This window comes from Tursiops truncatus, chromosome 10 (assembly GCF_011762595.2).
Source record: "Tursiops truncatus isolate mTurTru1 chromosome 10, mTurTru1.mat.Y, whole genome shotgun sequence".
NCBI lineage: Eukaryota > Metazoa > Chordata > Mammalia > Artiodactyla > Delphinidae > Tursiops > Tursiops truncatus.
The window spans coordinates 13,354,763-13,380,639 of record NC_047043.1 but is presented as its reverse complement, the minus strand read 5'-3'; the positions used below and the strand labels follow the sequence as shown (position 1 = coordinate 13,380,639).

The 25,877-nt window shown below is 36.4% G+C and overlaps 1 long non-coding RNA gene and 1 pseudogene across 1 annotated transcript in view; both read right to left on the bottom strand.

Annotated features, from left to right (window-relative positions):
• The window catches only part of LOC141275675 (uncharacterized), a 32,114-nt gene extending 6,516 nt beyond the window's left edge, over positions 1-25,598 (bottom strand). Inside the window, exon 1 of the long non-coding RNA XR_012334217.1 lies at positions 25,458-25,598. This is a non-coding gene — a long non-coding RNA (uncharacterized lncRNA). The remainder of the gene's footprint in view (positions 1-25,457) is intronic.
• LOC109551476 (S-formylglutathione hydrolase pseudogene) lies at positions 128-2,779 on the bottom strand (annotated as a pseudogene).
• Positions 25,599-25,877: the final 279 nt, after the last annotated feature.

The window sequence follows — 25,877 nt, the reverse complement described above, 5'->3', positions numbered from 1 at the left end:
AATTCTCTGGGTCCTGCTGAACCTGTTAATAGTGAATAGTGGACCAGTGGTGGGAGGAAGGGAGGAGGCTCTGACTGAGGAGCTGCGGCCTTGCTCAGTGCTGGCTCTTTGTCCATGCTTCTACTTTTCAAGAATCAATAGGGTTGGAAGCTGGAGACACTGGAGGTGTGTGACAGAGAGGAGAAAGGCGAAGATGCTCGTAGATCCATCTGGCAGTGCATGCATGGAGGATGGAGGGAGGCCTGGAAGAGGTAGCAGGAAAGGCATGGGGCTCTGTACAGGGCAGAGAGAACGGACAAAGCCAGAACTAGGACCAGCCCGTGGTGCCAGGGTTGGCTGGCTGGGCTGTGGGTGTCTTGGGGACGTGGAACCAATGCCTGGGATAAAAAGCTCCACGTCCACCACCCATGACCATGTGGCAGGTCTCCCTGAAAGTAGTCCTGAATTTAAATGGAAAGAGTCTAGAAGGGCTATATTTTCGATTTTTTAAGGATAATAAAAGCATTAATGGGTGAAATTCTGCATTTTTGCCTAAGTATCTATAATTTTGTGAATTTCTCCCAGTGGTGATGAAATAATAGTGGATGAAGTAAAATCAATGTAACCTCTGCAAATGCCTGTGGGGAGAGGGTGACAGACAGGAAGGGGGAGGATTCTACAGCACAGATGGAGTATAGTTTATAGTTCCAGTTTCTGACATGATGAGGAAGAAGGAGAAGATGCGGGGCTTAACTCTAAGTTGACTTCAGAAAAAAAAGTGATGAATTTCTTACTTCTCACAGATGTAGCAATGAAAATTCATTCTTCATTCAACAAAACTTGATCTTAAGACAAGTCTCGAATGATTTACTACGACCTCATAAAAAGTGCCAAAGAGATCTGTAAAATAAGACCAACCTGCTCGCAGTTTTTAAAAAGTACAGAAAAGTCTGAATAGTTGTGTGCTGCCACTCAAACATGTTTGAGAAGCCTTCTACAATCATTACACGTACTTGAACTTTTCTTGTTTTATGTATTTTCTTGTATTTAGATTTTCAACTACATGATCAAACTCTTTTAGTGTCATGAAAACTCATTTTAAAATCGAATAACTGTATTTTTCTTTAGTCTAACTACTATAACTCAGAAAAGATTCTAGTGTCTGATTTTTCCTGTATTTGGGAATTCTTCTTGAAGTCTGATGTGGTCATTAAAAAAGATTGCAAAGAAAAGTAACTATAATCATAACCCTCTTGTAATCTAAAAACAACTGATGTCAGGAAGTAGCTGTGCAGCTGAAATGTTTAGTCAACACCTCCTTGATCATGTCTAACCAGAACCTGAATAAAACTTACTAAGAGGGCTTCCCTGGTGGCGCAGTGGTTGAGAGTCTGCCTGCCGATTCAGGGGACACGGGTTCGTGCCCTGGCCCGGGAAGATCCCACATGCCGCAGAGTGGCTGGGCCCGTGAGCCACGGCCGCTGAGCCTGCGTGTCCAGAGCCTGTGCTCCACAACGGGAGAGGCCACAACAGTGAGAGGCCTGCGTACCGCAAAAAAAAAAAAAAAAAAAAAAAAAAAAACTTACTAAGAACACCAGTGTCATGAGCTTTTCATTTATTTTGCTCTGATTTCAAATGTCCATTGAGAGATTTTTGTCCTCCCACCCACCCAAAGACAGAGAGCTGGTGGCAAACTGGAGCAAATGCTGACATAGATTTGCATTTTCCAGGGTTCTTTAAAGCACAAGTAAGAGCGCCACAGCCTCCCACTGAGTAGCAAAAAATAGCCAATTTTCCATGGTCCACTGGAAAATTGGCATTTATCAGTGAGGGAAGCTTATTCATTATGTAAGAGTACATTCTGTAGATAGTTTTTCAACTATCCACATAAAATCCAGCCCCAGTGCCAAGCTCCCAGATCTCATCTTGCCCTGGTATCTGGAGCAATGATGACCAGGCTGTGTTTTGAGCCTGCTTGAGGATGGCTGATTCATTGTAGCATTTGCTCTGTGTATTTTAAGACAGGAAGCCAGTACAGTTCAATAACTCTTCCAGTTCCTGGCTTTGGAAGTAAGCAGACAGCAAATTTCATTTTGCACGTTAGTTCAAACCTGTCATGTTCAAACAACTTCAGCAACCCTCTAGAGAGCAGTGCTGCCCAGAAGAACTTTCTGTGATGATGAAGGTGTTCATCTAAGTGTGCTTTTAAAAGTTCAGGTGTGCTCCCCTCCCCCTCCCCACTCGCTTCATCTCCCAGAGCAGAAGTCTCCACTACCACTTCCAGGAATCATCTTTATCAGTCACCCTTCAGCGAGGGCTGAAAAACTAAAACAGCAATCAGACAGGGAAAGAATGAAGATGAAACAGATTTCTAGCAACAAGTGTTCTAGAGTTGTTCTGTCTAATATGGTAGCCACTAGACACAGGTGGCTATTATAATTTTTACTAATTAAAGTGAACAATTCAGCTCCTCACTGGACACATTAAAAGGGCTCAATAGCCACATGAGCTAGTGGCTGCTGCTTTGGACAGTACAGCATTTGGCCATCCAGTAGGATATAGGAGAAAAATATCTTTGTAATTTACATGTAAAGCCCCATTAACGGGTTAATAAGACACAGTGATAGTTTTATATAAAGAAGAGAAATTTTTAAAAATTAACTTGTTTAGAAAAATTTCAAATAAACATGCTCTTGACAAAATTTAACTAGTATATAAAGAGTAGGGTGTAAAATGTAAAAGTCTTTTCTCACCTCCAGCTACTACAAATCCTTCCCACTGTGGCACTGAATATAATCATGATTTAGTGTGTGAGTGCGTGTGTATTTCTCAAAAATGCCTATGTAAATAAACACAGGTAAAGGTTTTCAATATCAGCCATTAAGAAAATGTAAACTAAAACTACAATGAAACACTTCTCATTTAAAGGGCTAAAATAATAAAAATAAAAAACTTACAATACCAAGTCCCTGCAAGGAGGTGGAGCAACTAGAACTCGCGTACATTGGTCATGGGAAAGCAAAATGGCACAGGCATTTAGAAAGAAACGTGACTTCTTATACAGTTAAACATATACTTACAATATGACCCATCATTCCTTCTCCTAGAGATTCACCCAAGTGAAACAAAAACTTAAGTTTACACAAACACCTATGTACGAATGTTTATATTGGCTTTATTCATTAATTGCCAAAATCTGGAAATAACCCAAATGTTCCTCAACTGCAGAATGGATAAACAAACTGTGGTCTATCTATGTAATGAAATACTACTGAGCAATAGAAGGAAAAAACGACTGATACACCTAACAAGAGGGATACATCTAAACATGCTATGCTTGTATACTATACGAGACTGTATACTATACGATTCCGTTTATATGACATTCTGGTAAAGGGAAAACTATATGGGACAAAAACCACAGCAATAGAAGTCAGGGATTGAGGGTGAGGGCTGGGGTGGGACTTACAAAGTGGCACAGGGGAGTTTTGGAGTGACAGAAACTGTTCTATATCTTGACTGTCAGGTGACTACACAATTGTATGCATTTGTCAAAATACTCAGTACTATACACTAAGAAGGGTGAATTTTGCTGTATGTAAATTATACTTTAATTTTTTAAATGGAGAAAAGTAAGTTACAAAAAGTGCTTATGCATATACAAGTATGGGTGTGTGTATGTGCATCCTTTTATTGTTTTACAAAATGTAGTAACAGTATAAATTTAGTCTTGCTTTTTCATGTACGAGAATAGATACCTTATCATATTGGTACATATAATACCAGTCATCAAGTGGTAGACATTTAGTTTGTTTTCAAATTTTCCTATTTCAACAATGTTGAAATAAGCATACCTGTATGTGTCTTTTCCCAGCTGTTCAAGTAAATCTGTATATGAATTCTTTTAAATATAATTCTTGAGTCCAAGAATATGCACACCAAAATTCTTAATAGCTACCGACAATCATCCACCAAAAATGTGAACAAAGAGAGAAACTTTGAAAGAAAAATCAATAATTGACTAAAATGACTATGTGTAGAGGGCAAGTGGCCAGAGAAATTAAAAAACACATAATTTTTTCCAGTTCTGAAACCTAAAGAATTGGGAGAATTGTGACACCATTTACAGAAATAGAAAAGTTAAAGGGGAACTCTTTGGGGTGAGGTGGGATTAGTGGAGGAGAGGTTGAGGTGATGAGCTGACTTCTAGACCTGCTGAATTTGTGGTGAGTGAAGCATAGCCGAGGTCTAACAGGCAGTCTGTGTGTATCTGAGCTCAGGAGAGGGTTCTGGAACAGAAACAGAGGTCCCTTAGCTATTGCTGAAGAAATGATAATTAACATAACACCATTTAAGATCTCTGAAGTCTGGGTTTCCAGGATCAATGATCTCTTCAAGCATAAAGGGAGGAAAGGTAAATAACTGAGGACTGAACCTTGGGGAAGTTTGGAAGGTCAAGTTTGGAAGATCAAAGAGGAAAAGGAAACACGAAGTTAAACAAAAAAGAACCAGGAAAGAGCAGCATTATAGGAACCAAAGAAAGAATTTCAAGGGATAAAGAAGTGGTCCACAGTATCTTAGAGCAACTCTCAAAATGAGAAAATTACACAAGCATTCCTACAACTGAACCAACCCAATAAAGGATAAAAGAGCACATTGCTTCACAAGAGAATATTTCAGAAGGATGAGAGCTGAGTGAAAAAAAGTCCTGTGATCTGTTAATAGATCATTTTTAATTATGCACTGTCAAAGGTAAGATGAACAGGGGGTAGAATTCAACCTATAGAAAGTCATGGAAAGTGAATTGTCAGAAAATGGTGACAGTCGGTAAAAAGAACTCAGAAAAGAGAAAAATAGAATGGTAAATTGAGAGGCTAAACATGGCAACATCTTAGCTCAGAATCAGAACTCCTTTCCAGAACAGCTATGCCTTTCCCACTGTGAGTAATTTCAGAGATTGGGCTCATACGTGTCTTATTCAGGGAGAAGACTTTGCAGCAATGGAAGCCACAGAGATGAAGGTTAAAACTCAGACTGCTGAGGTCAACAGAAAGATAGGTATCTATGTCAAGTGAACGGATGCTGTCACTCAGGAATATTTAAATTTTAATGTCCATCTGAGCTTTATCTTACTGTCAATAAACATGGACTGGATCATTGATTGGTGACCCTAAATTGATAATCAGATTGTTAAATTCAGCTCCAATGTGAAGTTCTATTTTTCTTAAGAAAATAAAAGCAATATAACTAGGATGCAGTGAAATGACTATCACATAAGTGGTGATGATGTTAATATCATCTCATATATTATAGTGTTTTATAGTTTTAAAAGTTTTTTAAAATTTGCTTTCAAATGAAAAGTAACACCTTTAGCAAAGAGTCATCACACTTTAAGATTCAAGAAATTTAATCTAGAAAGAAATTTCCATTTGAGAAAACCTCCATGTCTAGGGAATGTACATTTGTCATCTTAGTACTGAGGAGGTTTGGATGATATTTTAGGAACTTGAGGAGTAAATCTAGAACTAAATATGTGAAATGTGGGTTTCTAATTGAAACACTTGACATTGGTTAACTGATTCTGTAGCATAATAAAAAATGAAATGAATGCCAGTGGCAATGGCAGAGTAGGACCTTCAAAAATCCTTTCCTGGGCTTCCCTTGTGGCTCAGTGGTTGAGAGTCCGCCTGCCGATGCAGGGGACGTGGGTTCGTGCCCCGGTCCGGGAAGATCCCACATGCCACGGAGCGGCTGGGCCCGTGAACCATGGCCGCTGAGCCTGCGCGTCCGGAGCCTGTGCTCCAAAACGGGAGAGGCCACAACAGTGAGAGGTCCGCATACTGCAAAAAAAAAAAAAAAAAAAAAAAAAAAAAAAAATCCTTTCCTCCATAAAAGCAATGTGAACACTTGAAAATTTTTCAGAATAAAATATTTCAGAACTCTGAAAATTAAGTTTAATTTCTGGTCATTTCAATGATTAATTTTATCAAATAGTTTAAATACAGATCAATACAAATACAAATAACACAAATTCTTCACAAACTCTTTTAGAAAATAGGGTGGGGAGAGAATATTTCTCAGCTCATTCTATGAAGTCAGGATTAACCTGATACCAACAGCAGACAAAGAAAGCCCCCAAACAAGAAATCTACAGACCAATATCCCTTGTGAATATAGATTAAAAAATCCCCAACAACAACAAAAAAATAGTAAATTGTATCTAACAGCATACATAACCTTGGATGATTTATCCCAGGAATGCAAGCTTGGTTCAACATAAGAAAATCAATGTAATACACCATATAAATAGAACAAAGGACAAAAAGCACATGATCCTTTCCATAGATGCCGGAAAAGCATTAGACTAAATCCAACTCCCCTTATAATAAAAACATACAACAAACTAGGAGTAGAAGGGAACTTCCTCAACTTGATAAAGGGCATCTACAAGAAACCACAGCTCACGTTATACTTAATGGGGAAAGACTGAAAGCTTTCTCTCTAAGATCAGAAAGAGACAAAGATGTCTGTTCTGACTATTTCTGTTCAACATTATTATAATGAAGGTTATAATCAGAGCAATAATGCAATTTTAAAAACCTAGATTGAAAAGGAAGTAGTAAAACTATCTCCATTTGAAGATGACATGATTATGTATATAAAACATCTTAAGAAATACACACACATAAATGATTAGAGCTAATAAATGAGTTCAACAAGGTTGAAGGATACAGTATTAATATACAAAAATATCTATTTTATTTCTAGCAATGGAAAATCTGGAAATGAAATTAAGGAAACAATTCTATTTATAATAGTATCAAAAACAATAAAATGTTTAGAAATAAATTTAGCAAAAGAAGTATAAGATTTGTATACTGAAAACTATAAAACATTATTGAACGAAATTACAGAGTATCTAAGTAAATGAAAAGATATTCCATATTCATGGATTAAAAAAATATTGTTAAGATGGCAATTTCCCCAATTAAATCTATGGATTCAACATAATCCCTATCAGAATCCCAACTGTCTAGTTTTTAGAGATTGAAAAGCTGATACTAAAATTCTTTACGGAATTGCAACTCATAATACCTAAAACAATCTTACAAACCACAGAGTTGGAGTTTGCACACTTCTTGATTTCAATACTTACTAAAAAGTGGCAGAAATAAAGATAATATGGTACTGGCATAAGGCTAGATATATAGACCAATGATAGAATGAAAAGTCCACAAAAAATTTTACATTTATGATTCATTGATTTGTGACAAGAGTGACAGCACAATTCAACAGAGAAAGAATGGTCTTTTCAACCAACTTGAAACTGGATACTACTAGGAAACTGGATAAACATATGCAAAAGAATGAATTTAGACCTCCACTTCACACAATATATAAGAATCAACTCAAAATAGATCAAAAACCTAAATATAAGATATAAAGCTATAAAACTATTAGAATAAATCATAAGCATAAATCTTTAAGACTTCAGATTAGGCAATGTTTTCTTAGGTATGACACCAAAAGCACAAGCAACCAAAAAAACAAAAAATTAAACTTCATCAAAATCCAAATGTTTTGTGCTTCAAAGAATGCTATTGAGAAATGAAAAGACAACTCAGAGAACAGAATATATTTGCAACTCATATATCTGATAAAGGTCTAGCATCTAGATATATAAAGATGTCTGGAGTCTACAAATAACAAATGCTGGAGAGGGTGTGGAGAAACAGGAACCCACCTACACTGTTGGTGGGAATGTAAATTAGTGTAGCCACTATAGAAAACAGTATGGAGTTTCCTCAAAAACCTAAAAATAGAGTTGCCATATGATCCAGCAATCCCACTCCTCGGCATATATTCAGACAAAACTCTAATTCAAAAAGATACGTGCACCCCTATGTTCATAGCAGCACTATTCACAATAGCCAAGACATGGAAACAATCTAAATGTCCATTGACAGATGAATGGTTAAAGATGATGTGGTACATATATACAACGGAATACTACTCAGCCATAGAAAGAGTGAAATAATGCCATTTGCAGCAACATGGATGGGCCTAGAAATTATCATACTAAGTGAAGTCACAAAGAGAAAGACAAATACCATATGATATCACTTACATATGGAATCTAAAATATGCCACAAATGAACCTGACTACAAAACAGAAACAGACTCACAAACATAGAGAATAGACATGTGGTTGCATAGGGGGAGGGGGATGGGGGAGGGAGGGACTGGGAGTTAGCAGATGCTAACTGGTATATATAGAATGGATAAACAACAAGTCCTACTGTATAGCACAAGGAACTATATTCAATATCCTGTAATAAACCATAATGGAATAGAATATAAAAAAGAATGTATATATATGTATAAATGAATCACTTTGCCGTGCAGCAGAAATAAACACAACATTGTAAATCAACTATACTTCGATAAAAAAAATAAGTCTGACAACTCAACAATAAAAAGACAAATAACCCAAATCAAAATAAAAATAACCAGATTGAGTAGACATTTCTCTAAATAAGATATACAAATGGCCAATAAGTATATGAAAAGATGTTCAGTGACACTACTGTATAGGGAAATGCAAATTGAATCACAAAAAATTACCACTTCACACTCACAAGGATGGCTAAAATAAAAAAGACAGACACACTCCACTCCTAGAGAAATGAAAACAAATAGTTTCATAAAAACTTGTTTGCTAATTTTCTTGGCAACATTATTCATAATATCCAGAAGGTGGAAACAGCCTAAATAGCTACCAAAGGATGAATGGATAAACAAAATGTGGTATATCCATACAACATAATATTATTCAGAGATGAAGTACTGACACAAAATACAGTGTGGATGAACCTTGAAAATATTATGCTAAGTGAAAGAAGCCAGACACAAAAGCCCAGATATTGTATACTTTCACTTATATGAAATGTCCAGAATAGGAATCCACAGAGGCAGAAAGTTGATTGGTGGTTGCCAGGGGGAGAGCAAAATGGGGAATGACTGTTAATGGGTATGGGGTTTCTTTTGGGGGTTGATGAAAATATTCTAGAATTAGCAAGCTTTGGGTTAATCTTTGTATATGGAGTAATGCAAAAGTTTAACAGCATTTTTTTTTTCATGTGGCTATCCAGTTTCCCAGCACCATTTTTGAAAAACACTGTCCTTTCCCCATTGAATGGTCTTGGTACTCTTGTTGAAAATCATTTGACCATATGTGTGAGGGTTTATTTCTGGGCTCTCAGCTCTATTCTACTAGTATCTATGTCTGTCTTTATGCCAGTACCACATTGTTTTAATTATTGTATCTTTGCTGTAGTTAAGTTTTGAAATCAGGAAGTGTGAAACTTCCAACGTTGTGTTTCTCAAGATTTTTTTTTTTTTAACTGTTCTAGGTCTCTTGAGATTCCAGATGAAGTTTAGGATGAATTTTTCTATTCCTGGAAAAAGAAATCATTGGGAATTTGATAGGGATTACATTGAATCTGTAGATTGATTCAGGTAGTATTGACATCTCAATATTAATTTTTCCAATTCATGAACATGGGATGTCTTACTATTTATTGGTGTCTTCTCTAATTTCTTTCAGCAATATTTTGTAGTTTTTAGTGTACAAGTCTTTCACCTCCTTGGTTAAGTTTATAACTGAGTATTTTATTATTATCGATGCTACAGCACATGAAATTATTTTCTTAATTATCTTTCTAGATTGTTCATTGTTGGTGTATAGAAATGCAACTGATTTCTGAGTGTTGATTTTGTATCCTAAAACTTTGCTGAATTTATTAATTCTAACAGTTGTGTGCGTGTGTGTGTGTGTGATCTTTAGGGTTTTCTACATATGAGATCATGTCATCTATGAACAGAGATCATTTTACTTCTTCCTTTTCAATTTGGATGTCTTTTATTTCTTTTTCTTACCTAATGGCTCTGTCTAGAACTTCCAGTACTTTGTTGAAATGAAGTGGCAAAAGTGGGTATCCTTGCTCGTTCCTGAGCTTAGAGGAAACACTTTGTCTTTTATCCTTGACTATGATGTTGGCTGTTAGTTTTCATATATGGTCTTTATGTTGCTGAGGTAGTTTCCTTCTATTCCTAGTTTCTTGAGTGTTTTCATCATGAAAGTGTGAATTTTTTCAAATGCTTTTTCTGCATCAATTGAGATGATCATATAATTTTTCTTTCATTGAGTTAATGTGCTGTATTACACCAATTGATTTTCACATGTTGAACCATCCCACATAAATTTTGATCTGTAGACTGGCTGATACTGAAGGATGAGCCAGTACAATATTTACCTTAATAAATAATTTTGACTATTGAAGAACTCTGAGTGATTTCTTCTGTATGTGTCTTTTTCTTGCTCATAGCTTTTTCCTTATAACATTATTTTTAAAGATTATGGAAGTCCATCATTCTCATTTTATGGAAATTAAGATATTTTAGAGAGGCATAAAGTGAACTGGTAATTTAAAAAACTAGAATGAACTATTTGGAGAAACTACTTATTACTTTAAAGAAAATTCTTGAGATGATTTCAATCTTGTGAAACAATGTGATTATATAACACTTCAATGGATCTATTCAATTGTAGTGATAGATATGTCATTTTCTCATTCTGGGAGTTTTTTAGCTCTTGATATTTTGAAAGTTAACTTTCTCTTTTAAAGTGATAAAACTGGCATAGGTATGCCAAGTTATATCCTCAGCAGTCCTACAAACTGGAGGAGCAAGGAAAGTGTGCTTTTAGAGCAGCACTATCCAATAGAAATTTAAGTTGAAACACATATGTAATTTTAATTTTTCTAGTAGTCACATTTTAAATGATAGAAAAGGCGAAACTGGTTTTAATATAATTTATTTAATCCAATATATTCTAAGTATGATTTCAACATGTATTCAAATTAATTTTTTATTAAAAAGTTGAGATTATTTGTACTAAATCTTTGAAATACTGTATGTATTTTATACCTATAGCATACCTCAATTTGTAGTTGCCACATTTCAAGTGCCCAATCGACATATGTGGCTTGGGCTATAGCGCAACCTTAGAGTTCTACACTTCCTGAATTTATAATAGCATGCTTTTGCACACATGAAATCACATTATGCAATACCTAGCTACATCTCAGCAAAATATTTGTCGAGGCCCTCGAAGAGGGGAGAGACTGAGGGTTGATGAGAAATGGTTATCTCACTACTTGCTCAGTGTTTGAGGCTTATTGCCAGCCCTCAGAGTTCTTGGATAGACTGTTATATTCATAATCATTGTCAGTTCCTGATGTTTTTCCTTTTTAATCAGAAAGTTAGGCTTCTGGCAGTATTCAGTGCTCAATGTCATTGCCACTCATTTTTAATTTATAATATTTGGCCTCAATTAAAACGTTTTAATTTTTAATAGGTATATAAATGTCCAAATAATAAAAAAAGGCATACAGTGGAAATATTCTCTTATACCTGCACCCTATTTGTCTCAGTTCCCAAATCTCCAGTGCCTAATAACTATTATTTTTTCTCATTTATCCTTCTATCTAACAAAGCTTAATCTTCACAGCACTCTATTTGCCTAGGTCCCTTCCAAAGCCCTGGGTGGGGTCCCAGCAATGTGTTCACAAAGAAATCTATTTTTGTAAATAAAAATTTATTTTTATTTACAAATTTATTGTTGTAAATGTTGCAAAAATAAGATATCTTCAACTGCAGTAAGTTAAGACCATTGTCTCTTTCCACTCAACTTTCCCTCCATTATATCTTCCCTCATTTGAGTGGTGACAGAATTGATTGCATCCAATTTTGGAATCTAGCCAAAGAGAAGCTGAGTTGGAGCTACATTTAATTTAGGCTTAGAAGGGCATATTTATGTGGTTTATAGTCACTTTCATGTATAGTCAATTTATTGGTAACTGTTCTGATATAAGAAGAGATGCTAGGGCTTCCCTGGTGGCGCAGTGGTTGAGAGTCCGCCTGCCGATGCAGGGGACGCGGGTTCGTGCCCCGGTCCGGGAAGATCCCACATGCCGCGGAGCGACCGGGCCCGTGAGTCATGGCCGCTGAGCCTGCGCGTCCGGAGCCTGTGCTCCGCAACGGGAGAGGCCACAGCAGTGAGGCCCCTGTACCGCAAAAAAAAAAAAAAAAAAAAAGAAGAGATGCTAGGAATATCCCTACTCTCCACTGTGCTGAATCTCCCCACCTCATGATACACAGATGCAGGACCAGAGATTGTATCACTACATGGACATGAATTAGTTCATACAACACTGGAAGAACATGTATGGTGGAAGAGAAACAAAATTTGAAATGTAGAGAGTTGAAAATAGCCTGTGGAAAATTCTTCCAAACATCAAACATGTAAAATTATAAATGGAAGATGTGATTCTCATTGACATCTGACCAAAACTAATGTTCTCTTCTGTCATGAATATACTCAATAACACAGTGTATATAATTATAAATGTACCATGCATGTTCTTCTGATGAGAATGGTGTAAAATAACATTTATCGAAAATGTACTCACTTATAGAACACAAACCTACCCCTGTCTATGTCAGATGTCAAATTTTACATATTCCAATATATTGGATTGTTTTAGCATATCTCACATAGTTTACCCTGACAAAGTCTGGTGCTTTCTGAGGAAAAAGCAATCCAAATTGTTACTAATTCAGCAAATGGTCAACATGTTAGAGGAAAGACTAAATAATATATCTATTGCCTCCATATAGAATAGTAATGTGACTTGTTATTATGCAAAGAGGCAATAAAAGAGTAAGCAGCCCCAAAAGTTTGGGGGGAAAAGCACTATGGCGATGTGTCACAAATTAACAAAAGTAGTATGCTTTTTTCTGGATTTTGTGATGTTTGGTATATTTTCTCATATATGCCAATGACTTAGTGAAATTCTCCATCTTTTCACCTTTTAAAAAAAAAAATATTCTTGCCTGAATAAAATTCCTGCCTGGTAACTCCAGTATCTGGAACACATCCAGTTTTGTTATTACCATCTGCGTTTTTTCCTAGTTTTGAGGTGTTTATGTCTATTGCTTGGAATGGCTAGTAATTTTTTTTGAATGCCATATATTATGTATGAAAAATTCTAGAGGTTCTGGGGATGTTAGCTTCTTCCAAAGAGGGTAAATCTTTAATTTGCTAGGCAGATATCAGATGTTAATTTGCTGGGTTTGGAAAACTTTTTGTAAGGAACCAAACAGTATTGCAGTCTAAGAGACAAAATCAAAGATATTGTGTACATATGTATATAACAAAAAAAAATTCAAACATTTTTATTGATGAAATTCAACATATAATTACAATAATTGTGAACATTTTTGTAATACGGTCTAGCAATAAGAACGTGGGGATTTTCTTTTGGTGGGGATGCCATTTTGTTTGAGGTTTAAATTTAGTGTTTCCTATCATAACAGTCAATTGCAAATATTTATCTGTTAATACTGACCTGTAATGAGATTTTCTGTATTTCATCTTTGAAAATGTCCTTTTAAACAGATAGGTACTACCAAATATTGATATCAGACTATAATCATATGATTTTAATAGAATATGTTCATCCCTTAGAAGGCACTTATAGAATTCTATTAGATTCTTCTCTTATAGTTTAAGATCAGAAGATATATCCACTGAAAATTGGCTTGTCGGATCCTCTTTCTTGTTTTAACTTTTGCCAGAAGGAGGTCAACAAAACATTTTGACTTTACTTGTAATTTAAACAACATTAGTTGTTATCAAACAACTTCATTACAGTATAAGTTTTGCATGTAAGTGATGCTTGGTCTGGTAATTTTAAATTGAACTCATTAAAAAAGCACCATCAAATCTACAGAAGTGTTAATTTCAGAAAAAAAGAAATTTCTCAAATCTATAACCTAAACTTCCAATGCAAGAAACTACAAAAAGGAAACTAAGCCTACAGCAAGCAAAAGGAAGGGAATAATAAAGATTAGAATGAAAATCACAGAAATAGAAAACAACAACAACAAAAAAAAAGAAAATAGATTAAACCAAAAGTTCAATAAAACTAACAAATAGATTTACCAAGAAAATAAGAGAGAAGACACAAATTACCAAAATCAGGAACAAAAAAGGGGATATCACTACTGACCCTATCAAAGTTTAAAGGATTATAAGGACTATTATAAACAATATTAGAGCTACAAATTAGACAACCTGGATGAAACAGAAAAATATTGTAGACAGACACAAATTATGAAAACAGACTCAGGAAGAAATAGAAAATTTGAATATACCTATAACAAGAAGAGAAACTGAATTGGTAATTAGAAATATATTACAAAGAAAAGCTCAGGTCTAGTTGGTTTCATTGGTGAATTTAAGTATTTAAAAATAATACCAGTTTTTCACCAACTTTTAGAAGACAGAGGAGGAGGAAACACCTCTCAACTCATTCTATGAGACAGTATTACCCTGATAACAAAACAGACAGAAACCTCACAAGAAAAGAAAACTAGCCAATATCATGAACATACATGCAAAAAGCATTAATAAAATATTAGAAAAATTAACTCAGGAATGTATAACAATTTATATTCCACCTCCTAGTGTCGTGTATTCCAGGAATGCAATGTTGGTTTGACAACTAAAGATCAATTAATATAGACTACCGTATTAGTAGAATAGTAAGGAACCAAAATCACATGATTATCTCAATTGTTTCAGAAAAAGCATATGAAAAAATTCAACATCCATTTATGATTTTAAAAACTTAAACTAGGAATAGAAGGGAATTTCCACAACCTGATGAAGGACATCTATGAAAAACCTATAACTACAACCATACTTAATGGTGAAAGACTGAAAGCTCTCCCCCAAATATCAGGGAAAAAAGCCACAACTTTTTCCCCCAAATATCAGGGAAAAAAGTCCACTCTCAACATGCTTATTCAACATCAGATTGAAGGTTCTAGTCAGTGTAACAAGTTTTTTTTTTTTTTTAAAAAAGCATCCAGTCCAAGTTTGGAAGAAGGAAATAAAATTATTTGCATATATCATGAGCCTGTGTGTAGAAAATCCTTTAAAAATCCATAATACATATGAGAAGCAATAAACTATTTTAGCTAGTTCACAGAATACAAAATCAATATGCAAAAATCAATTGTATATTTATACAATTGTAACAATAGGGACAATTTAAAAAACTGAAAGTTTTATTTATAATAGCATCACAAATAATAAAATACTTAGAAATACATTTAACAAAAAGAAATCAAACACTTGTACACTGAAAAGTAAAAAGCACTGTTGAGAAAAATTAAAGATCTAATGAATGGAAAGATGTCATCTTCACGGATTGGAAGACTTAATATTGTCAAGATGGTTGTTCTCCCCAGATTGATCTATAGATTCAACACAATGCTTATCAAAATCTTGCATGCTACTTTTAAGAAACTGATGAGCTGATCCTAAAATTTATATGGAAATGCAAAGAGCCTAGTATAAGCAATACAATTTTGATTAAGAAGAACAAAGTTGGAGGATTCAAGATTTCAAGACTTATTATACCTGATTTCAAGACTTATTATAAAGCTACAGTGATCAAGAATATCGTACTGACAGAGGGATAAACATATAGCTCAGGAGTTAGCAAATAATCTTTATAAAGTGCCATATAGTAAATATTTGAGACTTTTTGGTTTCTGTTGCAAATGACGGCACTCTGCCATCAGAGTAAAAAAGTAGCTCAAACAAGATGTAAACACGTGGGAATGGCTGTGTTCAATAAAACTTTATTAACAACAGAAAAAAGGTAGTGAGCTGGATTTGGCCCACAGACCATATTTTGCCACCCGTTACAGATCATTGGTATAGAATTGAGAGTCCAGACATAAATCCTGACATTTGTAGCAAACTGATTTTCAACAAACGTGCCAAGACAATTAAATAGAGAAAAGATAGTCTTGTCAACAAATAGTGATGAAGCCACTGGATATCCAGATGCAAAAAAGAAATATATGGAGTAAATAAGTGATTTAACCAACACAGAATCTTACCTCACACTATACTCAAAAATTAGCTCCAAAGGAACCTGAGTCCTAAAAGAACTAAAATGGTTAAACCTCTATAAAAGCGGATAAGAGTAAATCTTCATGCCCCTGGTTTAGCAAAGAATTCAGGGCTTCCCTGATAGCGCAGTGGTTAAGAATCCACCTGGCAATGCAGGGGACATGGGTTCGAGCCCTGGTCCGGGAAGATCCCACGTGCTGCGGAGCAACTAAGCCCGTGCGCCACAACTACTGGGCATGTGCTCTGGAGCCCGCAAGCCACAACTACTGAGCCCGTGTGCCACAACTACTGAAACCCACACACCTAGAGCCTGAGAAGCCACCGCAATGAGAAGCCCGCGCACCACAACGAAGAGTGGCCCCCACTCGCTGCAACTAGAGAAAGCCCGCATGCAGCAACGAAGACCCAACGCAACCCATAAATAAAAAAATAAATAATAAATTATTTAAAAAAATAAGACATGACACTAAGAGCACAAACTATAAAAGAAAAAATTGATAAATTAGACTTCATTAAAATTAAAAACTTGTTCTTCAAAAGACAAGATTAAGAAAGTGAAAAGGTAAGCCACAGACTCAGAGAAATATCTGTAAATCGTATATCTGGTAAAGGACATGTACCTAGAATCTGCAAAGAGATCCTACAATTGTATAATGAGAAGACAAACAACCCAATTAAAAATGGGCAAAAGACTTGAATAGACATTTTACCAAAGAAGACATATGAATGGCTAATAAGCATATGAGAAAGTGCTCAACATCATTAGTCATTAGAGGAATGAAAATTAAAGCCACAATAAGATACCACCTTATAAACTTACTAAGAATGTTTATCAAAAAGACAGTATCAAGTACTGGCAAGGATAGGGAGAGCCTGGAACGCTCATACACTGGCAGTGGGAATGTAAAACGGCACAGCCACTTTGGAAAACAATTAGGCAATTTCTTTAAAAGTTAGTCATAAACAAACTTGCCATATGACTCCCATATTTTACTCCTAGGAATCTAGACAAGAGAAATGAAAACATAGGTCCACAAAAAGACTTATACATAAGTTTTCTTAGCAGCATTATTTGTAACGTGTCCAAACTGAAAACAACCGAGGTATCAATCAACAGACAAATGGATATACAAATAGAATAGTATTTGGCATTAAAAAGGAAGAAAATACTGGTACATGCTAAAGCATCGATAAACTTCACAAACATTATTGTAAATGCAAGAAGCCAGATGCAAAAGACTACATATTGCATGATCCTATTTATATGAAATATCTAGAAAAGGTAAGTTTATAGTCAGAGAGCTGGTCAGTGTTTGCCAAGGACCAATGGGGAATGACTGAAAGTGAGCCTGGGCAGAAAATGGATTGTTATGGTTACACAATTCCACTAATTTACTAAACCTCATTGAATTGTATACTTATGGCAGGTGAATTTTATGGTATGTAAACTATGCTTCAATGAAGCTATAAAAAGATAGGGCTGTTTTCTCATATAACAAGACATCTAGAGGTATATACTCCAGGTCTAGTCAATGGTTTGACTATGTTGTGAGAATTCATCTAATCTCTTTCCGTTGCCAATTTGCCATCCTTATGATGGTAGCTTTCATCCTCATGCTAGTTGCCTCATAATATAGCCTGCCATTGAGGCATTTAATTCATATTAAACTCAGAAAGAAGTGAGGGGGAGGCAAGAGGATGCTGAAAGTTGTATCCATGCCTTTTTTCCCATAAGCTCTAAGTAGGCTTCAAGTTACATCCTATTAGACAGACCTGTTAAACATGGAATTTTCTAGCTTAGCTACAAGGATATCTGGGTAAGAGTTCATTTAGTTTTCAGGAAGACAAGGAAAAGGGATTGGGAATGGGTATTAGGATATCCAGCCAAGAATTTCTGGCACTCTTTTTCTTTTTCAATAAAGAATATCAACCTTAATAATAGATTTCATTATATTGAATGAGATCAAACTACTTATGTATATATTTTATGGAAGAATGGGTATTCCTGGTATATGAATCACTCTAAAGATATATAATTATGTTTCTTCTTATAACCACATAATTTTAATTGTTATTAAAGTTTCTTCTTTGATATGAAAATACAGATTAAACTTCACAATGATGGGAAGGACCTCAAGATAAATATTAGAATAGCTGCAGTTCTCATTATTAAAATACTTTTTAGTAAGAAAGCAAATTTAAACAGCTGATCAAAATAGTTGGAAAAGGACAGGAAAAAGAAACAAATACGGCTTTAATGTGCCAGGCCTAAACCAACCTAAAATACCTCTGTAAAACCTTTTATGAGGAAGGATTCAATATAGGTGTCAAATGTTACAGGCATTTTTTTTTTTTTTTTTACTCCAAACATCCAACTAAATTTTTTTCCCCACTTCCAATTCAAGAGACTTGCTTGACTCAGAGCCTATTAGCCCATCTCTTCCCAACCCCAAGTTCAGTGAGATCTATTTTGGTAGACTGAAATCAACCATGACTGGAGTATTTACACCATAGAAATTGGCAAATGCTATATATAAATCAGCGTTTTTTTTTTGTCTTCATGGAGAGCAGTTAATCAACTATGAGCATACTTCTGCCCACCTGCATCAATTTTTAGAATGACATTACACACAGAGAAACAAATTCCTCTTCTCTCATATACAACATGAGTCCTCAAAATGGGTCGATTTGTTTTTTCCTTTGAAGGTTTATTTTCTTCCTTAACTTGACATCAGCGTGCCCACTGATGCCAACACAAACACCAAGGCAGCCAATAGCAATTTTATGGCCAACAAAAATAAAGCCATGAAAATACTGAGGTAATTTAATTTTTGGATGGGGGGGATGGTTAAAAAATAAATTCATGGCACAGTAGTTTTGTGTAAGGGAAACATGGAAGTCTTCTGGCCAGAAAGCTCACATTATTGCCTAGGAGTGAGGACTTTTATTTCCTAAATATCACCCAAACCCACTGTCAGAGTGTATAAATATGGTAGGGCAATTGCTGCACCACTACTGCCAGTATCTCAAATGGTAAGCAGCCATCCTTGACACGAGGTGCCCTTGCATGATTGTAGCCAGGAGAGAGGGTGAAGGAATGCAAAGGAGCTCTACTCACACTCACCCTCACCCTCACTGGGGTGAGACTGAATTTGAGCACAAAGGATTCTATATGCTTCAGGCACACAATTCTATTTCATCTTCAATGAGATTGTTCTAGACTAGATGTTCATCATCTCTTTCAGGTTGAGAATTTAAGGAGGTACCCTTAGTAAAGAACTGTGCACCATATTCAGTGAGACAGAAAACCCTTGGAACACCAATTATACTTACTATGCCTATCATAAGACTATCATTTTTGATAGAATTGATCAAATAAATAAAAATATTTAAGATATCACATCTTGTTTTTAAACATTAAAAATCACAAGTTGATTGTTAATTCATGTCATAAAATTATACATTTTTAGAATTCTATAATGGGTCTTAAAGGTTGTCTATCTGATGATTTTCTACTTCATCTACAGCAAGAGGTAGCTTGGTCTCTGCCGGAACATCTCCAAGGATGGAGAATACAAGTCTCACAAAACAATCCATTTACTGTTAGACAGGCTAAAGATTTTCCTTATATTGACCTGAGATTTATCTTGTTGAAAGTTCCCCTCTTTGGTTCTAATTTGGATGTTGAAGAACCTTCTTGCAACTATGTAATCAAATGTCTGTGGCAGACAAATTATATTCTTAGATCAGTTGGAGGGTCAATCAGCCAAAATTCCTGTCTTCTTAAATGAGATTTTATTAAACCATGTTTCCTCCATTTTTAACTTGTGTTGTTGGATTTTTAAATTTAAGGGTAGGACATTATGTTTATCCCAAATCAATTTCATTTTCTTAGATTTGATCATTTCCAGATAGTCGAGTTATTTCTGAATTCCTGGTTTTATCACCAAAACAATTAGCTATTTTTCTAGCCTCACATCATTTGAAAAATTGATAAAGTGCTTTTTCCTTTTCCTATGAAGGTCATAGGTACATATACTTTTTAAGATTTTTTTTTTGATGTGGACCGTTTTTTTTTAAGTCTTTATTGAATTTGTTACAATATTGCTTCTGTTTTATGTTTTGGTTTTTTGGCTGCGAGCCATGTGGGATCTTATCTCCCCGACCAGAGATCAAACCCCCTGCACTGGAAGGTGAAGTCTTAACCACTGGACCGCCAGGGAAGTCCCTACATATATTTTTAAAATAGGACCCAACAGAGAGTTCTGGAACACCACAAGAGACCTCTCTCGATGGTGACTGGGATCTGGATTTGGTTGTTTCTAACAATTACAAATCTACTTTGTAGTCCTTGGATCCAATTCATTGATGAGGACATTGTGATGTAATAAAAAAGATATATTTGGTCTTTGTCCCCAGTTCTTGGCACAGAGCTCCTAAAACTCTTGTCTTGATAACTTCCTAAGTAACAGAGCAGTAGGAGTATCTTTTGTTATAATATTTGGGGTTTGTCTCTAGTTCCTGAAATCAGCTCCAAAGCAATAAAGGGAAGAGTGTCTCTTATTATTCATAACAAGCCCCGGGCAAGCCTGTGAGGATGGGGGCTGGTTGCAGGGGAACCAACCAGGTGACTAGAGCTGGCAATTTCTGACCTCCAGGGAGGGGAGAGGGGCTGGAGTTGATCGTTAATGGCCAATGATTTAATCAATTATTCCTACGTAATAAAGCCTCCATGAAAGATCTTAACTGAAGGGGTTCAGAGAGTTTCTGGGTTGGTGAACTCATCAAGGTGCTGGGAGGGTGATGTACCCAGGGTGATCATGGAATCTCTGCACCCCTTCCCCATATCTCGCACTATGCATCATTGTATCTGCCTGTTCCTGAGTTGTATCCTTTGTAATAAACCAGTAACAGTAAGTATACTGCTTTCCTTAGTTCTATGAGCTGTTCTAGCAAATTACCAAACCTGAGGAGAGGGTCTTGGGCCCCTTGAGTTAAAATCAGAAGTACTGGAGGCCTGGACTTGCAATTGGCATCTGAAGTGGGGGAAAGTGTCTTGCTGAGCCTGTAACCCGTGGGGTCTGTGCTAACTCCAGGCAGTTAATGCCTGACTTTCTTGGTGTGGAAAACCCACACATCTGACGTAAGAGGCGGGAGTAGGAGCAGTGGAGGAAAACAGAAGCTTTCTTTCAAGACAACATTCATGAACATATTCCCGATGAACCTGTGGCAACTTCCACGGGCCACCTCTTGATTTTCTGTTAAAAACAGTCACACGGTTGTAAATGATTCTCTTTGTTAAAGTGTATAAAATATAGAAGGAAAAAGACTGAAAACTGAAAGTTTCCTTTGCACTCCCCTATTCTAGTACCATGCCTTTACTCAGAGGAAACCACTGTGAAATCGATCATTTCAGATACTTTCTTATATATTTTCATGTATATGTATTGATATACATATTTCTTTCTTAAAAATATATATAGGGTTGTGCTCTATGTTATCTCATTTAATAAACTGAGGATCTTCCATGACAGTACACATTCTCTTTAATGGCTTCAAAATAGTCCTCAATTTACCACAACTTACTGTACTACTCTCCTTTTGTTGGACCTTTAGGTTGTTGCCAAATTTTTGCTTTTATACACAACGCTGCTATGAACATCCTTTTATCTTCAAACAAATGAGAAAGAATTCATTAGTACAGAGTCCCAGAAATGGAATTGCTATATTAAAAGACATGCACATTTTTTAACATCTTTATTGGAGTATACTCCAATACAATGTTGTGTTACTTTCTGCTGTATAACAAAGTGAATCAGCTATATGTACACATATATCCCCATACCCTTCCCTCTTGCATCTCCCTTCCACCCTCCCTATTGCATCCCTCTAGGTGGTCACAAAGCACCAAGCAGATCTCCCTGTACTATGCAGCTGCTTCCCACTAGCTATTTTACATTTGGTAGTGTATATAAGTCCATGCCACTATCTCACTTCACCCCAGCCTACCCTTCCCCCTCCCCATGTCCTCAAGTCCATTCTCTACGTCTGCGTCTTTATTTAAAAATCCTAATGAATACTACAAACATTTTTTTCCAATTTATATTTCTTTCAGGAGTATGTGATAGTACTCCACAGCCTAGCTATGCCAAGCATGGTCCTATGACAAGTAGAACTGGCATCTTCTGGGAGCCTGCTAAAAATGTAGACTCTTGGGACTTCCCTGGTGGCACAGTGGTTAAGAATCCGCCTGCCAATGTAGAGGACACGGGTTCAAGCCCTGGTCCAGGAAGATCCCACATGCCGCAGAGCAACTAAGCCCGGGCACCACAACTACTGAGCCTGCACTCTAGAGTCTGCGTGCCACAACTACTGAAGCCTGCGCGCCTAGAGCCTGTGCTCCGCAACAAGAGAAGCCACTGCAATGAGAAGCCTGCACACGGCAACAAAGAGTAGCCCCCGCTTGCCACAACTAGAGAAACCGCCCACCCAGCAGCAAAGACCCAACGCAGCCAAAAATAAATTAATTAACTAATTTTTTGAAAATGTAGACTCTCAGGCCCAATTACAACCACTCAATCAGAATTTGCCAGCAAGATTCCCAGGTGATTCACATGGTCATTAAAGTTTGATAAGAACTGCTCTACATCTTCTTTTCCTCCCTAAAATATCATCAACCTTTAAAATGTTTGCCCTTTCTCCTTTACTCCCAAGTACTTAAAAACTATTTAATAACATTCCGTAGAATTTTTTCTGGGATCTCTACTATAGGCATAAATTGATAATTCACAGAATCCACCCATTATAAATACAAAGATAATATATCCCCTTCTCTAATCTTTCGGCATGTCTTTCATGCTCCAAGACTTTTTATGGACAACTGATAATTATTTAACAAATACATCTGCTGGTTGCCTCCATTTTCTGAGCACCATTTACCTGGGTTGAGAGACCTGAATTTATTTACAGCAGTGAGGTTCTCTCTTAAAGTCTTCTCACTTGTGTTTAAATCTAGGAGGACGTTCACAGACCACCTGGAGGATATTGAAGAGCCATCAGAGAAGTATGTGAGCCACTTTGAAAACTACTGCCTCAGAGGATCCTTTAACAAGTGCTCTGGGTGCAGGGGTGGTTGCCCGCTCCGTCTTCCACCTCCCACCAAACCTCAAAGCGGAGAGCTCCTTTCTGCAGTCCTGTTAATTGGAGTGGATTGCTCCTGGATTAGCGCCTTTTATGAGTCAATCGTCGACCTTTATACTGCTAATGTTTATTGAGTGCCTAATGCAGCCCAGATACCATGCTTTACACACATCAATTTTCTTAATCCTTGAAGCAGCCCTCTAATATAGACACGATTATTAGTCATTTTCCAGAATAGGGACTGAAATAAATGATTAAGTAAATGGTGGCATCTGGCTTGACTCTTAAATACCACTCTATACTTCCTACAGGTGAGAAGCAGAACTATTTGGAGGATCAGAAAGGGACTCAGCAGAACTGAGGACTTTTTATGCAAAGCATCACTTTGCTGTTAAGTAAACAGTATTAGAGACAGCGTTGTCATTTATAGCATTAGTAAATATAAAACTAAAACAAAATTGCTTTATCTATAAACATAAGTAGCATTCTTGGGTCTATTTATTCCCATGAATCCTGTTTCCTGGGGAGCCTAAGGATCAGAGTTGACAACAGTTCCTATTTCTGGATGTTTTTGAAGAAGTTAAAGAAAAAAATAAACATGATCCTCGACCCTTGCAGAAATTGCTGCTGATGCTAGGAGCACCGTGGTTCACTATTAGGGTTAACTAACCTAACTTTCCTAGTCCTCCTTGAGTCTCTCCCTTCTATGACCCTTTAGCTGTAGATTCCGTAAGAAGTTTTAAGTTGTTAATAAAATTCTATCACTACAAACTGCTCGTTTGTCTGTTCCTGATACAGGAGCAGGAAAAGTTTCCACTTCTTTCAAAGATACATTGATTGCAATTTTAAAGGAAGTCTCAAACTGAAATCAAGTTCAATGAAAAATATATATTTCCTTTTCAGTACTTTGGGAATGAGTGCATATGTGTGTGTGGTTATCGTAATATATAAGACGTTAGTAATTATTGCTGAAAGAATTGTGATACTCGTTTATTAAAAGATTTCCTGGAAGCTACAGATTTTTTCTCAAATATTCAATACTCTCAGCATTAATTTATGCACCAGGAGAATCTGAACAAATTATGCAACACCTATATAACTTAAAGACCTCTTCGGGGGCATTTCTTGAATTTGGGTCCTGTCACAAACATACTTTCTACATAAATATTAGTTAGTTGCACTCCATAGGCTCAGTCGGCTTAGACATTGTAAAATAAAGAGAAAAAGAAGGATAGCACTGATATAAAAAGTGTGTATTAAAAAGCACCAAAAACAAGAAAAGGGGGGAAAAAAAAAAAGGGAAACCTATTCCACTAACAGAATAGCTATAATGTCTCTTCTTTGATGAGTTTTCCTATATTAAGGCCCGGAGGAAGTTGATGAATGAAACATTTATAAGGGAAACAAAAGATCTTATGAAATTATGGGAAAAAATTGACTTGTAAGATAAGGATGATGAGCAGAGCTGGGGGCAATAGTCACATTTCCATATTCTCTTCTTCGAAAATGGAACCTAGAGGTTCTCTTGCAAAATGAAGTGATGGCTTGACTAATTTTAAAAGTTAATTAAATTGGTATATATAGCAATTTGTTAAATCGTTAAAAATATTTTCATAAAAGAGAAAATCATGACTTTTATATAGTACATCTAAAATGAATAAATACCAAAGAATTTAACTCATTAATTAATAAGGGAACCAATAAGATGTTACAGCTGGTTCCAAAGAGAATTTAAGAGGTGGAGACATAGGAAAATCATGAAATACATCTGCAAATAGAGGCAAAAATTGGCTATGTCTGCAGGGTAAGGGAGAGAAAGCAATTGTCTCTCCACCAGCCAAAATTTATTTGCAGGACTATTGCCCCAAAATATTTGTATTGGATTCATTATCTACAAATTACAGTTGTAAAATGGCACAAAGGCAATGAAGGACATGAGCCCCATAGAACCAGATAATCCAAAAGAGCGTGCTCTAAACTGAACGTAGTTTTCCACTGAAAACCCCCAATAATCTTTCAGTACATTTCAAAGGCTTTCACAATTTTTCCTACACAGATGATATGAAATTAAACATAATTATTCCTATGGCTACATAAAGTTCTTAGTATTTCTGATGTAGATATAGCCTTCTCAGGTTTGATATCATTCCAAATACACAGAGCAATGGTTTACATCTATTTTTTGGATGGTGAAGATTCATCTTTTACTTGCAGAAGCGTCATTAGCAAAGCCCATTAACAATTCCTGGGAAATAAAAACAGAATTTGGGTAATAAAGTCTAACCTTTTTTTTCCTTCTCTTTTCCTTTGTACTTAGTCGTTTCACTTACAGGGTGCTGCGCACAGAAGCCTTACACGTCACTTCAGGACAGAGGTCCTATTGCGAAATGGCCGTATTTTCCACAGCTCAGCGGGCCGTGTGTCAACAAGACGCCTTGATTCAAGATGGCAGCGGCGGGCCGTGCGCACAGACGCTGCACCCGGCACTGCGGTCTGGAGCGTGAGCCGCGCAGCTCCGCCCATCCCCGCGAGAACTCTGCCCGTCTCCCGGCAGACGAGATCCCTATAAAGCAGCCCTGCCCACGGCCTGTGGGGAGATTATGCACGCTAGAGCGTGAGCGCGCGCCTGTGCATTTTTTGATAGAGAATAAAGATTTCCTTTACTTCTGAACAAAACTCGGTCTCATTCTGTTGGCTCCAAGGA